At 47.6% G+C, this 20,892-nt stretch overlaps 1 non-coding gene and 2 pseudogenes across 1 annotated transcript; all 3 read left to right on the top strand.

Annotated features, from left to right (window-relative positions):
- Nucleotides 1–1,474: 1,474 nt before the first annotated feature.
- Nucleotides 1,475–1,546, top strand: TRNAA-UGC (transfer RNA alanine (anticodon UGC)). The gene has a single exon. It is a non-coding gene; the product is annotated as a tRNA-Ala (tRNA).
- Nucleotides 1,547–13,677: 12,131 nt separating this feature from the next.
- Nucleotides 13,678–18,608, top strand: LOC131765763 (cleavage and polyadenylation specificity factor subunit 5 pseudogene; annotated as a pseudogene).
- On the top strand, nucleotides 16,962–17,449 carry LOC136792069 (large ribosomal subunit protein eL21-like; annotated as a pseudogene).
- Nucleotides 18,609–20,892: the final 2,284 nt, after the last annotated feature.

The raw sequence follows: 20,892 nt of genomic DNA, 5'->3' as shown, positions 1-20,892 counted from the left end.
GGACCTCTTTCTTAAGGTTGTCCTCTCTGCTGACATCTGTGTGCTCTCCCTCTCCGATTCCACACCTGTCTTCTTCCCCAATGCCTCTCTCTCTCTCTTCTCTTTCTTTTCCCTTCCACATCTCCCTTGGGATTCTTGCTCTAATCCACTACCGCCCTAAATCACCACCTCCATCTGTGGGTCCACAGTTCTAAACGCCTGCTACCTAATTCTTCCATCAAATGTAACACATTTCAACCGAAATTTCTCAACTTCTCACCCCCGCCCCAGGCAGCTGCCTTCTCAAGACTTCCCCATCTCCATGATGCAAGAGCTTTGTCTCTGTGATGCTCTGAAGCTTCAAGCTTAGTGTCCTTGGATCCTTCAGCCTGCGCACTGCCCAGTCTTTACATCCTTCAAACTTCCTCCCCAGTGGGTACCTCTTTTCGGCTCCCACCCCCATCCCCGCCCCTGCTACCTTCCTTAGATTGTTCTGTGCCTTCATCATTGCTCCCTTATGCAAACACCTCAGAGGTGCCCCCTGCTGTGTGTGGAATGAAGCCCAGCCAGGTGAAACTTCTCCAGGCGGTCCCCTCCTGTCCTTCCCCTTCCTGGAACATTCCTCCCTAGTCTCCAAACCAACATTCCTCTTCCCGCGAGGCTCAGTGTGCAACTCACCTCTGTACGTTCCTCTATCATGACCTCCGTGGGAGATCTCTCGTCTAAACTCCAAAAATAGGACGGCTGTCCCACACACTGGGTCTGGCAGCCTCAGTCCTCTTGGCCTGTATGTTTGTCTTATTTTCCCAGCCATGTCAGAAGCTCCTGGAGCATCTTTGTGCTTCTTAGGGGGGGTTGGTAAATTCATAAGCTCAGGGGCAAGACAAGGAAGGCAAATACAAGAGGTAGAGAGGGTACAAGGGAGATGTGTAATAGAGTGAGAGGGCCCGTGGGGGCCAATAAAAACCATCTGCAGGGGGCATGGCCCGGTGGGCCACCAGTTTGAGACCCTCACCCAGGTTCCTTGCCCTGGCCAGCTAGTCCGTGAATATTTCTTTGGTGCCCCAGAGGCAGCGGTCGGTGCCTCCGCATCTAGCAGAGGGAAGGGGGCAGGGTGACCTGATTTCCTTGGCCCTGGGTAGAAGGAGCCACAGGCCTCAGCAGCCCAGAGGTGTCACCTCCCCTTCTCACCCAGCCAGCCGTGCTGCACCTGATGTCAGGTGCTACCCTTTGGCTCGAACTTCCTGTGAGGTGTAACTAGCAGGAGCTGTTCTCACTCACAGACTAAAGAAAGGGTGGGAGGCCCCACCTGCTCATGACCCAATCAGAGCCAGCCCGACCCCCTGCACCCAGGGAGCACCCACTGGGCAGCAGCTGCGTTGTCTGAAGCATTGGCTGAGCCTCACGTACGCACTGACCTGGGTGGTAGAAGGACACACGGGGCGGATGTGGGGAGTAGGGGTGGCGTGGAGACAGAAGGACCCAGAGGAGGACTTCCCTGGTGGTCCAGTGGGTAAGACTCTGCGCTTGCAATGCAGGGGGCTGGGTTCGATCCCTGGCCAGGGAACTAGATCCCGCGTGCCGCAACTAAAAGATCCTACATGCCGCAACTAAAAGATCCTACATGCCGCAACTAAAGATCCTACATGCCACAACTAAGACCCGGTGCAGCCAAATAAATAAATAAATGAATAGTTAAAAAGAAAACAAAAAACGAGGGACCAGGAGGAGAAAGGCAAAGACAGAGAGCAAGACTTGGGGGCAGGAGGGGGGAGGGGGGAGGGGCTGACAAAGAGCACAGGGCAACCCAGTTTTGAGTCCCCCGTGGCCACTCTCTCACACCTGCCCCTCCCCTCACTCTCCCCTCCCTCACTGCAGCCACTCGCCCCTACTCCCCAGCCCCCAGCCTCACCCCACTTCCAGCCGAGCTACACAGGTGCCCTCATCTGTTAGGCCGTGACTTTCACGAAGGTTCCCCGCACGACCAATGCCAGGACACACTCCAGACGGTTCTGGCTGGCCAGGGCCCTTCTCTGTCCATGCAGCTCTCTTTTCCACTGATTCACCACGGGAAAAATCCAGTCGGCCCAGTCTGGCTCTTCACTACCACCTTCCCTCCGCACTCGGAAGGCAACGGGCTCCAACGTCACCTGAGAAAGTTACTGACTTCTCACAAACCTCAGCTGCTGCCACCCATATCCCCTCGTTTCGCTCCTCCCAGCAGGCCTGGGTACAGTACAGTCATCCTAATTCCAAGGACGAGAGGAAACTGGGGCTCAGAAGGTGTCAGTCACTTCCCGAGACCACAGGGCTGAGACCCCTCTGTGCTCCTCCCCTGGAGGCCTTCCCACTTCACCTGTCTTAAACGAACACCATGAGCTCCTGAGGAACAGGGCCAGGTTCTCTCTTTTGTGTGACAAACAAGGCAACGACGAGAGGACGGAGTTAGGTAAACAGTTAAGAGGAACAGTCATTAGTTCTGTGTCTGTTTTTAATCTATCCTGTTGCTGAAATTCATTAAAAAAAAATCTGAACTTCGTCCCCCCTTGGCAGACGGCACGATGCTGTCCTCCTAAAAGGCACTGAAAGATCAAAGACACAAAGCAAGCGAGGCCCAGACACAGGCAGACAGCCAGCTGGAATGTTCTGGGATGTTCTCACCCTGGTTCCTTCCTGAGGTGGCGAATCCTCTACGGAGTAGAGCTCTGTGTCTGTTGTTTCTTTCTGCGTGGAAGACGTGTGGTTACCACCAGCACAGGACCGGCAGAACCGTGCCTTATATTTTCCAACATAATGTGATTTATGTACTTTTTTTTTTTTTTTTTTTTTGCGGTACGCGGACCTCCCACGGTTGCGGCCTCTCCCGTTGCGGAGCACAGGCTCCGGACGCGCAGGCGCAGCGGGCACGGCTCACGGGCCCAGCCGCTCCGCGGCACGTGGGATCCTCCCGGAGCGGGGCACGAATCCGCGTCCCCTGCATCGGCAGGCGGACTCGCGACCACTGCGCCACCAGGGAAGCCCCGATTTACGTACTATTTATTTTTCATCATCTGTGTCATTCCTGACAGTTCCAAAAACACCTTCCACCCGGAATATTGGTACATTGGCACGGGAGGTGGAGACACGGCACTGGCTGCCCTCCTGCGCAGTTTTATACTCATCGTCTGCTCACGGCGAGGCACGGCAAGAGAGAAGAGGAAGCTCCAAGGCCCCGGGGTTGACTTTACCAGCAGTGAGTGACCTGGGTCACATTCAGACTCTCAGTGCGAGGCCCTGAGTTGGTGGTCATCCGCCATTGTAATCAGGGCTCCAGGAACCCCAGTCCTCAGAGCCTGCCTCAGCACCAAAGTTCACCCTAAGCCCGGATTTATCGTCTTGATTTCTTAAGCTGTGAGGTTTCTGGACAAAGTGAAGAGAGAACCGAGTTTGGGAAATTCACTGTTGAATTCCAGTCACTGCCCCTGGGCAGCTCCTGCCACCCTGCTCATAGCAGCCTGCCCTGGCCTGCCCTTCCTGCAGCAGCTTGGAGCCTTCGGCCGCCCCCGACCCAGCAACCATGAGGAAGAGGTGACACCAGCAGACCCCCTGAGAGCAGTCCTTCATCTCTCCTCATTCAATCAAGGCAGTCCTGTTGGGTGGCTTTCCCAGGCCGGGAGCCCTCCGGGCACTCAGGTGAGCAGCCAGCCTCGTGAAAAGGAATTGCATCCCAGGCCAGTGTGATAAGACCAATCACAGAGGTATGCACGAAATATAGGTGATGCCCCAAGCCGAGTAAGAGGAAGTCTTTGTGAGGTGGAGGTGGCCCTGTTAAAGGAATGAAGAAAAGATAGAAAAGACTGAACGAGAAAGCTGCAAAGGGCACGCCCAGGCCCAGGTACTGCCCGGAGTGGGACGTCCAGCATGTATCCACTAACCCTACCTGGGCCTCTGCTTCATAATGAGGCCGAGACCCTTGTCTGCACATCAGAGCTGGCTGAGGCCCTCATTTGTTTACACTTTAATCCTAATCTGATCCTGGCTGGAAGGGAAGCTCTTCTCCTTTCACCCTTTCGGACAGTGGTTTTCCACCCACCAAGTCCCAACAAAGCATTTAGGAATACAATGAAATACAAGAGAAAACATCAGAGCGCGTCTAACATAGTAAGTATTATTTCTTGAAACTCTTATTTCAATTATATACGTGTGTGGATGTGTGTAAATTGGATCATAATGTAAAAAATATTTCTTACTGAGGTTGTGGCTTTAAGTTTAAGAAACGTTGCCTTAAAGGGAAAACATCCATCAACCATGAAACAAATATTCTCAAAAACTGTATCTTGTTCTAGGGTAGAGAAAAAAGCAAGACTTGGCTCCTGCACTTAAGCTCTGGATCCGGGGGTGAAAAGACAAACACACCACTGGGACGGAATGTGAAAAACCGCACGGACAGAGGGGTGTGCCCAGCGCCTGCTGAGCCACCGCCTTGCCCAGGGTCCCAGTGCCTCCAACCTGGCGTTGAGGTGTGAATACAGAGCTTCAGGGGTTGGTGTGGCCACCCCGGGGCCAGGGGCTTCTCAGCAGGTGCTGGGGAAGGACAGGACGCAGGGGCAATGGTGCCAGGCAGGAGTGGAAGGCCAGAAGCGCGGCCAGCTGAGGATGTTGCCCTGTGGGAGATGTGGGATTATTCCTATTGTTTCAAGAAGGGGAGGACATGGGGGGCAGGGGCCCAGGCGGGGTCGGGGGAGGGCAGGCAGCAGCTTGAGGACCAGATGTTGCGTTTGTCCCTGGTTCAAGGATTCTTCAGGTTTGAGCGCTGGTCCTGAGGAAAACTAGGAAATACAGTTAACTGTTCACAAGTCTGATAGGAATATCCATAGTTTGCTTTTTCTTCACGTTTCTGCCTTGCTGTCCAGCTAGCCCACCAGGCTCATTACCAGCCGGCTTTCCTCTCATTATCCCTGCTGAGCAGCAGGCCCTCCAGCCAGGGAGGGGACAGGTGCAGGGAGAAGTGCCTTCCCGTGATACCTCTCCTTACACACCTCGAGGGCTGCCTGCAAGCTGGCTGAGAAAGATACAGCAGGGCTGACGGTCTGATTTTCAGCTCAGCAAACAGGGAGTTACCTCTCTTCCTGCTTGTCAAAGTAGAAATGGAAGAGAAAACCAAAAGCAACCAAAAGAGCTAAGATTTTATTTCCCCTTTATGCAAAAACAGTTTTTGTCTGTAGATCCAGAATATAGTGTCTGCCTTTTCCTAGTAATCTCTCTGAGCCCAGTCAGTGGAAAGGGACTAGGCAAATATCGATATGCAGCTAATCAAAGGGCTAACTTTTTTTTTTTTTACTTGGAGTATAGTTGATTAACAATACAGAGGGCTAACTTTGAGAGGCTGGGAATCTGCTTTCTTTCCATGATATTCACCTTGACTTTGAACTCTTTTATTTATTTATTTATTTATTTAATTTGGGGCTGCACCTCTTGGCATGTGGGATCTTAGTTCCCTGACCAGGCATTGAACCCACGCCCCCTGCAGTGGAAGCATGGAGTCTTAACCACTGGATGGCCAGGGAAGTCCCTGAACTCTTTTTAAGATGTACCCATGAGAGTTATAATGTGTCCTTCTGTGTTGTCCATTCTTCCACAAAGGCTCGTCTCCTTGGCTCTCCCCACACCAAGCCCCTCTCTACACCTCTGCTACCAGTGTGTTCTGCTGCTTGGAATTCCTTTGCCCCATGTACTACACCTACCTGAATCCTACCTACAAGATGTGGTTCAAATCTCATCTCCTCCAGGAAGCCAACCCACAAGGAGGACTTAGAATTCCTATCATCTTTATCCTTTTCAATTGTTGTGAATAAGAGACTCATTCATTTCCCTATTTTTATAGCCTCATCGTGTTAAGGGTTTATCACTGAGATTGTAGATTCCTGGAACCCAGAGGCACTAACTCATACTTCTGTGCTTGGCATGGAGCTGAGTACATAATCGGATCTCAGGGTTGATCTAACTCAAATATTTTACAAAATATGAGTTCAAGTCTCCGGGACCTTGGGAGCTTCCTTAATGCCGCTGGGCTATAACTTCCTCTCTTGTAAAACTAGGATAGTAATAGTACCTACAATTTAGAGATGTTGCAGAGGTTAAGTGAAACTATAGGAAAATGTGTAACACGCAGCACAGGGATCTATTATTTACTATAAATTGGTAAGAGAGAAGTCAAAGGACATTCTTTTTTATTTGCTTATTTCTATATCTATTCAATTTTAGGGGTTTCCCCATCTTTGGGAGTTTTATTATATTTTTATTTATTTTTGAAATTTGAAATGTTACAATGGTTCCAAAGGCAAGTCAGAACAAAAAGCTATTTCAGAGAAGTGTCATTCCTCCCCTCATTTCCTTTATTTTTTCAGTCCTGTTCCCACTATGCCCTGCAGGTAACTAATCTCATTGGGGTTGGTTTGTTCGTTTGTTCCCTTTTCTGGTTCTTTTTCCTTGAATAAATAGGTTATTGATAGTTATTTGACTGGAGGTTATTTCCTCTGCTCAAATGATATTCTTAAGACCGTGTTCTTTTGAGACCAGATTCTCAGGACCCTAGTCATCTTTGCACTTCAGTTGGGGAGGTGTTGCAAGCGGGAGCTCCATGACAATGGAGTTAGTCGGTGCTAATCTCCAACGGATTTAGTCGTGGTGAGAATGAGCTGGTGTAAATCCTTGCCCCGGGTCCCAAAGGCGTCTCTATGACCGAAATGGGGCCACAGCCCCATTCCTGCTACTTGGGAGTTCCTGCTACTCGGAGGCTGAAGCGAAAACGTTTTGTGCCCTAATGAAGCATCCCCACCGAGCCCACTGTGGCCTGCTGATTCTCCTGAGAGGACAGCAATGCCAGGTTGCCTGAGTAAAAAAAATATAAGATTGGAGTTTTAGAAAACCACACTCAGCGGTTTGCTTGCAAAACCACACCAAGCAAGTGCAGCATCCCTGGGACCTTAGCTGTCGATGGGAAAACAGCACTCTATGCTTCTAATCCTTATTTCTGGGTGAGATCTGAGGAATCAAGGTTGAAAGGTCCCTGGGTACTTCTCCGTAGGACCTCATGTCAAGGAGTAAAACCGGAGTAAATAAAAGTGCACAGCCAGAGGGAGATGGCCAGAGGAAGCAAACGCCACAGCTGGAGGTATTCATTGGAAAAAGCAGTAGGAGGACAGGATCCTGACTCGGAGTCAGGCTGTCTGCAAGTCAGCTCCGAGGCTGTGACTCACCGCGAGGAAAAGGAGTGCCCTGTATTCCGGGCGAGGCTGCTTGCTCCAAACAGGGGATCTGTGGCCAAGGAAGGAAATGAAGCAATGCAAGACTAATCAGCAGCCGCGGGGCAGGGCGAGCTGGAAGCCCAAGTCGTCCCCAACTACTGTAGCTTGATATTGACCCTGTGCCTCCAAGGGACAAACAACACGAAAAGAGAAGGGATTCGGGTGAGAAAGGGAGTCGGGCCCTATCCTGGGCAAGTAGTTCCCCCCCTCTGCGCCCCTTCGTTTCTCACTGTAAGATGAAGGGGCAGACCTGGCAGTCAGGACCCCAACTCAGCCCAGGGCCATGTTTTATTTTTTCCCAATTAGAAAAACAAGTGAACAGAGGTGCTTTTGCACAAGGCCGGGCGTCCAGTTCACCATCGCCGCTGTAATTCCCCGCCGTCTCGCCCTAAATCGGCATCACAGATTGAGGCTCACCGCCTGCCTCTGAAGTTATTTGAAATGGCATCTCCTGAGAATGGTTTTTCTGACATAGGGTCGGACCCAATGACGTGCCCAATAAATATTAATGGAATAAATAACTAGCTCAGCAGTTACCTAAGGTAGAAACTGCTCCTGGCTTTGTTCGGGAGAACAGTTCCAGTTTATTGTCCCTCTTTGTGAAATTCCTGTCTCTAGTAGCTCCTTCTACCTGGCTCTCCCAGTTCCAAGCTGCTTCTACTGGAGATCCAACCTGGCCTTCTTCCTTCGGGATCCTGGAGGCTTCTCTCTTCTAATCCCTCAACCCAGCTCCTGGTTCCCAGTGGAGATGCTTACAAATCATGTCGGATCTCGTTCACAGCTTCTCCCTTTTCTCTCTCTCTTTAAATGTTTCCTTCTGTGTCCCTTTTGGACACAGGGATTCTCATCTGGCCTATAGTTCCTTGGACTTAGAGATTTTCTTTTTCCCGAAGCAGCCCCAGGCCGGTTCTCTTTCCCTCACTAATTATTAACTGTTGTTACTTGACTGTTGCAAATAATGTGGGCCTGGAGAAAGGGCTGGAAAGGACCTGTGGGACCCCCTGGAGTGAGCCTAGGAGAGGGCCTGGGGTAGGGCCTCAGGTCCAGGCCACTTGAGAGTATGATCAGTGAACACTGAACTTTTCTTCAAGCCTGTCTCAGGTGTTAACTAACCAAACCATACTTGTGTGTGTGTGTGTGAGTGTGTGTGAGTGTGTGTTCCTTAAGTTTTTTCCTATTATGCCTATTTCTCTTACAACTTGTTCTTCCTAATCAATAATAACGATCTTTTTTTTAAGCTAGGTGACATATGTGGTGTTAAAAAATAAACTGAGGCATATTACAATTTTTAAGAATTTATTTGAGGGCTTCCCTGGTGGCACAGTGGTTGAGAGTCCACCTGACGATGCCAGGGACGCGGGTTTGAGCCCCGGTCCGGGAAGATCCCACATGCCGCAGAGCGGCTGGGCCCGTGAGCCATGGCCGCTGAGCCTGCGCGTCCGGAGCCTGTGCTCCGCAACGGGAGAGGCCACAACAGTGAGAGGCCCGCGTACCACAAAAAAAAAAAAAAAAAAAAAAAAAAGGGATTTATTTGAGCAAAAATCGATTCAAATCAGGCAGCACCCAATCTGGCAGATAGAAAGGAGCCCCAAGTAGCTGTACACAATGAAAAACTTGTATAGGCGCAAAGGAGCAGGAACAAGAAGTTATATCGGGCAAGCAGATTGGTTATTGCAAGGTTACTTCCCTTTAGGTGTCGGCAGAGGTCTACTAGGCAGCTGACCTCCCTAGTGCTGGTCAGGCAATTCCTGATTGGCTGGGCTAAGATTCCATTTCAGGGAGAGCCAAAAGTATAAATAAGTTTCAGTTTGGTGACGTGGGGTTTAGCATGAGCAGCTCCATCTTGGGCATGTCATCTTGTTTTTAACAATTGCTAGGAAAAATTCAAAGGACTGAACAGAGTCAGTAGAAAGTTATGCTCACCTCCACTCCTTTCCCCATGTCCCTTGCTGCCATTTTCCTGTGCATCCTTATAGAAATAGTACTATGAACCTACAGACATATGGGTATAGTCAGTCAGTATTTACTGGGTACCTGCCACGATCCAAACACTGTTGTTGCCCAAAATATACAGAACGTCTTGCTCTAGGGAACTTGCATTCTGATGAGACGTGAGGGGGTCAGGCAACAAATGCGATAAACCAGTCAAATCCATGATATGTTATATGTTGATAAGTGCGATAGAAAAAAACGTAAGCAGGGTCAGAGAGCTGGGATGTGGTCCTGACTGCCCTTCTCCTCTGCTGCCCCGGCCACACCCTGAGAACCTGGGGCTGCCCTGGGCCGGTCACGCCTTCACCACACTCCTCGGTGCTGGGGGTTGTGCCCTGCACGACCAGGTGGGACTGTAGCAGGTCCTGGGGGCTCAGCTGGAGAGCCTCCAAAGCAGGTGATGGGCTGGGGGCTGCTCATCTTCATTTATCCTGGGTCACAGTTTACGAACATTTTTCTGGCTTTAAGTAAATGTTGCCAGAATTCTCGACATCAGTAGTTCTCAAAATGTGGTCTATGGACCAGCAGCTTCAGGACCAGCATCATCTGGGAACTTGTCAGAAATGCACATTCTTCAGCCTCTTCCCCCAGTCCCACTGGATCATATACTCTAAGGCTGCAGTCCCGAAATCTGTGGGATTTTTGTTGTTGTTGTTTTGTTTTGTTTTTTTGGCCACATCACACGGCTTGTGGGATCTTAGTTACCCGACCAGGGACTGAACGCAGGTCCTCAGCAGTGAGAGCTAACCACTGGACCACCAGGGAATTCCCACTGAAATCTGTTTTTTTTTTTTTTTTTTTTTTTGGTGCTAGGCGGGCCTCTCACTGCTGTGGCCTCTCCCGTTGCGGAGCACATGCTCCAGATGCGCAGGCTCAGCGGCCATGGCTCACGGGCCCAGCCACTCCGCGGCATGTGGGATCCTCCCGGACCGGGGCACGAACCCATGTCCCTACATCGGCAGGCAGACTCTCAACCACTGCGCCACCAGGGAAGCCCTGAAATCTGTTTTAAATAGCCATAACATCTGCTCTACAGAAATGCCTTATCAATTCACATTCCTAACAGCTATGGTCATAAGCACACATTTTCTAGAGTTATGCATTTAAAAAAAAAATCTTTTCCAAATTAAATCCTAGGCTAGGGATAGAGATTATATATTAACAAGTAAAAGATAACTCTACTTTAAATGGAGTATAATCTATTAAAATTTTGAATCATAAACATAGAAGTAAAAGATAAATCTTATAGCTCAATTATTTGAAAATAAGGATCAATTCGTTTGATTCTTAAGGACTTAATCTATCCAATCTGTCATGTAAGAATATTCCTTCAACTTGATGGGTGACCTAGTCCTAAATTCCCATCCCTAAATTCTATGCTTTTAAAAAACAACAAAAGTTGGAAATAAATGAGGAATAATTAAAAACTGATAACGTGGCTTGTTAAAATACAAATAAATGTAATATACATTTCTATTCCTCTTTACACTTTCCACAAGAAGAAGCGAATGGTATTGATGGTCGTTAGGCTATATTCTAGGCAGTGTGGAAAGCACTTGGTACGTAGTTTTATCACAACAGCACAAACAAGAAACTATCAGAACAGTATTTTTGGCTTTAATTTACAGATGAACAAACAGGCTCAGAAAGCTTGAGGATCTTGCCTGGTGTACACCTAGCAAATGAGAGGATCTGGAATTGGATTCTTTAATCTCAGTCTGTGCTCATTTTACTGAAAGCCACACTTGTAGATAATGGTGCTTATCTGAGCCTAATCCCTGGAGTACTAAGATTCTTTGGACAGAGAGGTTTAGGGAGGTCAGGAGGAAGATAAGTCTTGGCCAGAGTCCATCTCACAGAAGGTCAAGTGGGATCCCAGACACACCTTGTGGCTATTTCGCCAGTCTTGCTTCCCTCACCAGAGGAATAATGTCTATTATGGCAGGAATGGCCAGTTGGAATCCTGGAAAGGGCCTCCTACAGCCAAGATAATAACCTAAAAACAATTCTGTGCCCCGGAGGACATTGCAGAAATTAGTTCCATAGAGATTTGAAAGATGCAGGGCTAGTGATTTCTACAGCATCTGCATGTACCTTACCTGTCTGGTCAGTGTCACAGGCCAGCGGTGATGGGGAATACAGGTAAGTCAACACAGACATCCTCTGGGTGTGGAATTGCCTACTCCAGCCACAGCACTTCTGCCAGGAGAGAGGGCACCCACGCTCAAGGGGAGGGAGTTACACAGGGAAGGCATGCACAGCAGGGGGTGGACTCTTGGGGGCCACCTTGGAATTCTGCCTGCCACCCCCCTCCTCCCGCTTAGAGCGTGGCTGCCAGCTCTAAGCTGTTCAGCTGCGTCACAGCCTGGGCACCAGACATCATCCGTGGTGCCACGCTGGACCCCTTTTGTCTTGGTGTCGCCCTGCACAAGGACCACAAGGATCTGGCACCTCTGACTTTTCACTTTCACTCTCTGTGTGAGTAATAAACTGCCTAATTTGAAACTGGGCTCGTTCTTTCTTTTTAAAAATTCTTATTGGCCAGAGGCCACCTCACAGAGGGTCAAGTGGGATCCCAGACACACCTTATGGCATTTGCGATGCCATTTACAACATTTACAATGTTGTGTTAGTTTCTGCTGCACAGCAAAGTGAATCAGTTATGCATATGCATACATCCACCCTTTTTTAGATTCTTTTCCCGTATAGGTTATTACAGAGTGTTGAGTAGACTTCCCTGTGCCATATAGTAGGTCCTTGTTAGTGGCTTGTTCTTTAAGCCAGGCCTGGTACTTCACAGCTGCTTAGGGACGGCTTGCCACTTGACAAGAAAATACCAGGGCTGCAGAGGGGGGGAGGAGTTGTCCACCAAAGGAACTGCAGGTCATGGACAAAGTGTCCAGCAGGAGCTGGGGAACAGACACGGGACTGGATTCGTCGTGTGCTGCGTCAGCACAAGACGAACATAAAGCTGGATAAAGAAGAGCTCATGGATTTGGGAGCACTGCTGTATGGTACAGAACTTACACCCTAGCAAGGAGCTGGAGAGGGTGCTGACACTCTATTTCATTGGTTCTTGGAAGCTTAGAAAAGCCATGGCTCCCCGTAAGTGAAATAGAACTGCCAGAACCACCATGGCAAATAACAGGTGAAGGGCTCAAAGGCTCAGAGAGGTGGGCATGCTGGAGTAGATATACTACTGAGGACAGAAAACCCACAGGAGGACCTGGAGAACATCCTATTTACCCAAGCGAAAAGGATGCACTAGTGAGAAGGGCCACCAGCATCGGGGAGTAGCTCAGAGGTGGCTGCCCTCTCTAGGCTGGTAGGGGGAGATGCTGTTCCAGACGGAACTGCGCTTCTCTGCTAGTGGGGGTGATGGAATCCTGAAATAGAGGCCAGGGGACAGCACGCCACTGCCAGAAGCAAGGTGGTGAGATGACTGAAACACATGACAAGAACAGGCATAATACATGACAGCTAGAGGAGTCTCTTCCCAGAGAGAATTGCAGAGATGGTAATAAAGCACAGTATTCCCACCCGGCAGGATAGAGCCCACTTTACACGACTATAGGGAATCAGGGAGGATGATAAAGGCGCAAAGCAGCCGTCCCAATAAAAAAACTGTGATCTCCTGCCCAGTTTTCGGACCTTTGATTGAAAGGGAGGCCAGACTGCTTATGGAAGGATCCTATAGTATCATTGCAAATGTATACAGTAATGATCCCCTGATCCTTCTCCAAAGGGACCTGGGGGTCATGTGCTTAAGTCACTAGAAGCTGAGGATAGGGGCATAACCAGATATTTCAAGGACTGTTGGATACAGGATCTGAGTTAACACTGAAATCCTGAGGTTTGGGATTTTATGATTGTATTGTGGTTATCTAGGAGAATGTCTTTGTTCTTACTATACATATACTGAAGTATTTAGGGGTGATGATTCATGATATCATCAACTCACTTTCAGATGGTTCTGAAAAAGTCATGATTACATTAATATGTGCATATTTATGGAGAGAGAGAAATTACATGCGTAAAATGTTAACAAGTACTGAATCTAGATGAAACATATATAGGTATTCATTGCCTTATTCTGGTTTTTCTGTACTTAAAAAAATTTCAAAATAGAACACTAAACTATAAAAGAAAGAAATCCCAAGGTTTAGGAGTTCCCTGACAGTCCAATCATTAGGACTTGGCGCTTTCACTGCCATGGTCCCAGGTTCAATTCCTGGTCGGGGAACTAAGATCCCACAAGCCTCGAGCTGCAGCCAAAAAAAAAAAAATCCCGAGGCTTGAAGCATCCTCATTACAGGGGCCAGGTAATAATGGGGTCCTGGAGCAGGCCTCCTTAGTGAGTCTACCATGTCCATGGATCCACCTGATGGCCATTTCCCCAATCCACAAATACAGAATTGCGATGGACATGCTTGACAGTTGGAAGAACCCCTACATGATCCTTAGCCTGTGGGCAAGAGCTATGGCAGTGGGCAAGGTCAAGTGGAAACCTCTGAACCTGCTTCCCCAGACCAAAATCATAACTCGCAAATAATCCCACATCCTGGGCGGGAGGGCAGTTGTGCCGCCCATAAAGATGAAGGAATGCAGAGGTGGAGGTGCCTCTCAGACCCCTCTTTAATCACATCCACTTCAAGCACAAACCAGATGTATCCTAGGAGAAGACGGTGGACAGCCGCCAAAGGCAGCCAAAGAACAGCCCCGGTATTTACAGCTGTTTCGCAGGAAGGGGTACCCAGGTGTCTTCCTTAGGCAGAAGAACAGCATATCAGGTATGCAGTATGGGTCAGTGATCTGGCAAATTGCTCCTTTGCATCCTTATCAGAACCATTTGTAGTTTTGCCCCAAGGCATAAATCTCCCACCTTGCGATTCTGGTCAAAGAGGGCTTGGAGTGGAATTAGGGTCCCTGAGAGCACATCAGGGTTAGGTTAAAAAAATATATCATGCAGGGCTTCCCTGGTGGCGCAGTGGTTAAGAATCCGCCTGCCGATGCAGGAGACACGGGTTCGTGCCCTGGTCCGGGAAGATCCCACGTGCCGCGGAGCAACTAAGCCCGTGAGCTATGGCCGCTGAGCCTGTGCGTCCGGAGCCTGTGCTCCGCAACGGGAGAGGCCACAACAGTGAGAGGCCCGCATACCGCAAAAAAAAAAAATATATATATATATATATATCATGCAGTGTCACGAGCAGGAATAGAACAACCAAAAGTGTTTATAAGGAATTGCATTCACATGCAACCCTTCTGGAAGACAAACTCTGGGAATTTGTGTTCACTTCTGGTACCCCTTCTCCTCCCTCAGGATGGACCGGGCGAGAGACCGTAACAATAAAAGGGGTTAATTCTGCAGGCCTTTCAGTCTATCTCCCAAGACCGGGCTTTCTCTCCTGCCCTGGGGCCTGATCACATCCTGTAGATATTTGCATTTATAATGTAAAACTTCCTCCCCAGTCTTTCTAAACAGGAAACCTGTTCCTTCCAGCTTAAAATTAAGCTGGGACCTCCAGCCTTTTCCTGTCTCCCCACCTGTTGGCCCTTAAGCTCCCCTCCCACCGCAGCCAGCATTCCAGGCGTCCTTGTCCCTCAGTCTCTGAGGCTCAGCCTGTGCCTCCCACATTTAACCTGCCCTGAGGCATTAATGTGAGTCCAGCAGACACAGGCAGATGCCTCAGAGCTGCCCAATATCCTCTAAAGAATATTTGAATTTTTCTTCCTGGAGACAGCTTCTTGCTCATTTTCAGGCGTGAGTAATCTTTCAGGCAGTCCGGTCATGAGTTATAATAAGCAGGAAAGTCTCTGGTTGTTTAACAACCTAAGGTCTCCTCTTACTGTGTATTCTCTTTCTCCGGCGTCTGTGCACAAGAACTTCGATCGGCAGTTAAGTCTGCCCATGCGGGAGTCGACTGTATTCGTTGTACTACACCATTTTATATAAGGGACTTGAGCGCCCCAGGGGCTCCTAGAACCAGTCCCCCCAGGACACTGAGGAAGGGCTACAGAGGGTGTGCCCCCAACAGAGCTTCAGGAAATTCTAAAGAATGTACTTTGGACAGGTGGAAAGCGATCCAGAAAAAAGATCGGAGATGCAGGAAAGAATGAAGAACATTGACAGTGTAAAACAGTAATACTGTCCGCTGGGCTTAAAACAGCAAGATGAACACGTAAGAGGGAGAGGAAGTGAGGTTCATATATTCACATATCCTTGTGTGGTTTGAAGGACCATAAAGCTATTCATTTTAGATTTTACTAAGTTAAATATGAATGTCAAGATATCAGGGTAAAAATATGTCCCATACTTGTAAAAATTAAGAAAGTAATTAGAAAAAAATATTTAATTGATCCAAAAGAAGCCAGAGAGGAATAAAAATAGAAAAGAAAGCAATATAAGATGGACAAAATAATCCAAAGAGAGCGCTGATGACCATGTAGATTGTAAAAGAGTATATAAAATACAAATAACTAAAAATATTAATTTTAAAAGGACAAAGAGAGAACTCCCTGGCGGTCCAGTGGTTAGGGCTCGGTACTCTCACTCCAGGAACCGGGTTCGATCCCTGCTCAGGCAACTAAGATCCCACAAGCCACTCGGCCAACAAACAAACAAATAAAAAACAGATTGTCAGAATGGATTATAGAAAATACAGCATTATACTGCTGACAAGAAATATCTAAATGTTTAATTTTCAGAAAGATCTAAAGTAGAGGAATGCAAAAGGATATACTTGTATTTAGACAAACTAAGGGGAAGAAAGCAGATGTAGCCATGTTATTATCAGGCAAAATAGAATTTAATGCAAAAAGCATTACTAGAGATAAAGAGGATCATTCCATTATCATAAAAGGTTTATTACACCAGGAAAATAAAACAAATACAAACTTGTGTGAACCTAACTAAATAGTCAAAATACTGTATATAAATGAAAATGGACAGAACTACAAAGAAATTCACAATGCTACTCTCCATGGATTTTTTTTTTTTTTTTTTAAATTTGGCTGCCCTGCGTGGCTTGTGAGATCTTAGTTCCCCAACCAGGGATTGAACCTGTGCCCTGGGCAGTGAAGGCGGGAGTCCTAACCATTGGACTTCCAGGGAATTCCCTCCATGGGATATTTTACACATTACTTTCTGCAATATTCAGATCAAGACGTCACTCTATTGACTAAACTCTGCAACCAAGAAGCTTAACTTTTGGGCAGAAATGGAACAACAGTGAATCTCATAGGAAACTTTTATGAAAAAAGATCCCACAAGGTAATTTTCATCAGATCTCAAAAGACTGATTCACTCTCTGATTCAATTAAATTAGTAAGTATTAACCAGCTCTTGCGCTCTCCTGTCAGTGAAGGGCGGGCGGCTGTTCAGTGGAATGTGGATAACCTCTGCCGGCACAGGGGACATCTCCCTGCCTCTCCCTTTCCCCTTGCCTCCAGTGCCCGAGCTCGCCAGCATGTCCGTGGTGCCACAAATCACTCGCAGACCCGTTGGCCCCGGGGGAGGGGGAGGGGGTGGGCCGGGGGGGGGGTGGTCAACCAGGTCAGCAACACGTACATCCAGCAGACCAAGCCCCTCACCCTAGAGCACACCATCAACCTGTACCCTCTTACCAATTACATTTTGGTACGAAATAGCCCCTTTATGAGAAGAACAGCTCAGGCCTTTTGGTCGGAAGCACCATCTTCCAGTAATTCGCCAAAATGACCAACACAAAGGGAAAGAGGAGAGGCACCCGCTACATGTTCTCTAGGCCTTTTAGAAAACATGGAGTTAGTTGTTCCTTTGGCCACATGCATGCAAATCTACAAGAAAGGTGATGTCGACATCAAGGGACTGGGCACTGTTCAGAAAGGAACATCCCACAAGTGTTACCATGGCAAAACTGGAAGAGTCTACAGTGTTACCCAGCGTGCCGTTGGCATCGTTGTAAACGCACAAGGGCAAGATTCTTGCCAAGAGAATTAATGTGCGTATCGATCATATAAAGCACTCTAAGAGCCGAGATTGCTTCCTGAAATGCGTGAAGGAAAATGATCAGAAAAGGAAGGAAGCCAAAGAGAAGGGTGCTTGTGTTCAGCTGAAGCGCCAGCCTGCTCTACCCAGAGAAGCGCACGTCCTGAGAACCAACGGAAAGGAGTCTGAACGGTTGGAGCCCATTCCCTATGAATTCATGGCATGATGGGTGTAAAGAAAATAAAAGACTTGGACTCTACACTCCTTCTCTTAATTGACTGGAAATGTTGTGTCCCCTCCCCCAAAGAAATATTTAAAGCACATTTTAATTGTGTTCAAATTCAGTGGAGTGACGTCTTTACTTTTCAGATGTAGTGGTTTTGCTTCCAGAAAGATGTGAGGTAGTTTGTTGTGCAAATACTCACTCCATTGGTTAATAAACGGCTATATATATACTTTTTTTTTTTTTCTTTTGCGGTACGCGGGCCTCTCACTGTTGTGGCCTCTCCCGTTGCGGAGCACAGGCTCCGGACGCGCAGGCTCAGCGGCCATGGCTCACGGGCCCAGCCGCTCCGTGGCATGTGGGATCCTCCCGGACCGGGGCACGAACCCTTGTCCCCTGTATCGGCAGGCAGACTCTCAACCGCTGCGCCACGAGGGAAGCCCGGCCAGATATTATTTATAAAATAAAATAATTGGGAGGGAGGGAGGCGTAAGAGGGAGGAGATGTGGGAGCGTGTGTATATGCGTGGCTGATTCACTTTGTTGTGGAGCGGAAACTAACACGCCATTGTGGAGAGATTATACTCCAATAAAGATGTTAAAAAAAATAAAAGCCCTTTATATATTAATAATAATAATAAAGAAGTACCACTCTGTTGCAGCCAGATTTCAGCGCATGAAGGAGGAACTTGATAAAATTGGCAAGAGGAGGACTGTAGAAGGGGTTTTGACTGTCCCTGAGCACTGGCTACCCCGTGTGTTGCTGCTACAGCTGGGAACAACGTTCTTCAAATTACCTGGTGGTAGCTTAACCCAGGAGAAGATGAAGTCTCGAAGGACAGAAATGCTTAATGACAGAGCTATTGGGTCGTCAGGATGGAGTGCTGCAAGACTGGAACATCGATGACTGCACTAGTAACTGGTGGAGACCAAATTTTGAACCTGCTCAGTATCCATATATTCCTGCACCAATTACAAAACCTAAGGAGCATGAGAAGTTGTTTTTGGTTCAACTTCAAGAGAAAGCCTTGTTTGCAGTCCTTAAAAATTACGAGCTGGTAGCTGCACCACTGTTTGAACTGTATGACAATACACCCAGATATGGACCCATCATGTCTAGTCTCCCCCAGCTTTTAAGCAGGTTCAGTTTTATACACAACTGAATTCCTGCGCAGCAGAGAAGTAAGAGAAGCCGTCTTGGTGGGGAGGGATAAACCGGGAGATTGAGATTGACATATACACATTATTATATATAAGATAGATAACTGGGTTCCCCTGGTGGCACAGTGGTTAAGAATCTGCCTGCCAATGCAGGGGACACGGGTTTGATCCCTGGTCCGGGAAGATGCAACATGCTGCGGAGCAACTAAGCCCATGCTCCACAACTACTGAGCCCATGCTCCACAACTACTGAGCCCATGCGCCACAACTACTGAGCCCATGTACCACAACTACTGAAACCCATGCACCTAGAGCCCGTGCTCCGCAACAAGACAAGCCACCACAATGAGAAGCTTGCACACCACATGGAAGACCCAAAGCAGCCAAAACAAAAAAAGATAATTAATAAGGACCTACTGTATAGCACAGGGAACTTATATATTTATTTATTTGTTCGTTTGTTTGCACTGGGTCTTTTTTTTGGGGGGGGGGTACGCGGGCCTCTCACTGTTATGGCCTCTCCCACTGCGGAGCACAGGCTCCAGACGCGCAGGCTCAGCAGCCATGGCTCACGGGCCCAGCCGCTCCGCGGCACGTGGGATCTTCCCAGACCAGGGCGCGAACCCGCATCCCCTGCATCGGCAGGCGGACTCTCAACCACTGCACCAGCAGGGAAGCCCTGCACTGGGTCTTAGTTGTGGCAGGTGGGCTCCTTAGGGAACTCTTCTCAATACTCTGTAATAACCTATATGGGAAAAGAATCTAAAGAAGAGTAGATATATGTATATGTATAACTGATTCACTTTGCTGTACAGCAGAAACTAACACAACATTGTAAATCAACTATACTCCAGTAAAAAAATAAAATAAATTTTTAAAAAAAGAGAGAGAAGCTGTCTTTGTCAGCACAGCTAATACACAGTGTAGAATAAACATGCTAGAAAAGTTTTTTTGGTTTTATCTCTTTCCCAATCCCTAAATTACCACCTACTTTCTGTTGTTTGAATAGTAAAGTTAATATGAAAAAACTAGATTGTGGTGTAAACAAATGTGATAATGTTTATTTTATTTTTGGTTCTACACATACTTTCTGTACAACAGTAAAGAAAGTGGACTTCTTTCTTAAGAAAGAAGAGAAAAGAAAAGAATTAACCAAAAGAAACTTAGAAAAATACCATATTTAGAAATTCATGAAATAACTTCGAAATAACTGATGCGTTAAAGAAGAAACTTTTTTGGAAATCACTTAGTATGCAGAAATGAAAAATAATGACAATATACTACCATATCACAAACACTCTTTAGATATTTATAGCCTTAAATGCTCGTGTTAGAGAGAAATAAAGGCTGAAGATTAAAGATCCATGTAAGTATCCTACTTAAGATGTTGCAAAAAGGACAAAAGGAGTCCAGAGAAGCTGAAACCTTACTTCATCCGCTGGAACAAGCATTCATTTTCCGTGAACCAGGCCCTTGGATCCAGTAGAGCCTCAAGTTGCAACTTGGCAACCTGCTCATTGTGAGTCAATGTGAGAAAAGGCACTCTTCATTCTACCCCTTGATTCCAGAACCTGTATATTCTGGTTATTGGTACAATGCATAGACTGCATCCCCGGAGGAAGAAGAATGTCCTATCCCTGAATGTTTTCCCCAAGATGGTGCCAGGGCTGAGGTTTTAATGGGGCATTCCATTTACCTGGCTGACTACTTTTGGATGGTCTGGTATATGATAGAACTAGTGGATTCCGTTATTAGGTACCCATGGTTAGGCGTCATTCAAAGTCAAGGAGAATCAGGCATTCAGTGAGCGTTCACAGTGGTGCTGGCAGAGACACTTCAGGCCGTGAATTACAACCACGTGTGGAGTAGGCATAAACTATAGTAAGAATGAATCACTGTCCCCTCCAGAATAGAAGAGATCAGATGTAATCAATTTGCCACCAAGAGGCTGGCTGTTTTCCTCCAAGGGATGGTACCACGTGGGACAGGTGGTGACATGGTAAATGTTAAGTTAGATCAGGCTTGGACAGATGGAGCCCATGCTGTCAATCACACAAGCAATGGAGTTATAAGAGACAGAGCCTAGCTGATATCCACCAGATAGGTCATCCTGTCCGCATGGCTGCTGAGTGCATCTTCTGATGTGGATGCTTTTGGTGGGCCCTGACTTGAAACACAAAGATACACACATCTTTTTTTTTTTTTTTTTTTGTGGTACGCGGGCCTCTCACTGCTGTGGCCTCTCCCGTTGCGGAGCACAGGCTCCGGACGCGCAGGCTCAGCGGC

This window comes from Kogia breviceps, chromosome 11 (assembly GCF_026419965.1).
Source record: "Kogia breviceps isolate mKogBre1 chromosome 11, mKogBre1 haplotype 1, whole genome shotgun sequence".
Classification (NCBI taxonomy): Eukaryota; Metazoa; Chordata; class Mammalia; order Artiodactyla; family Physeteridae; genus Kogia; species Kogia breviceps.
This window is presented reverse-complemented; position numbering and strand designations above follow the sequence as displayed.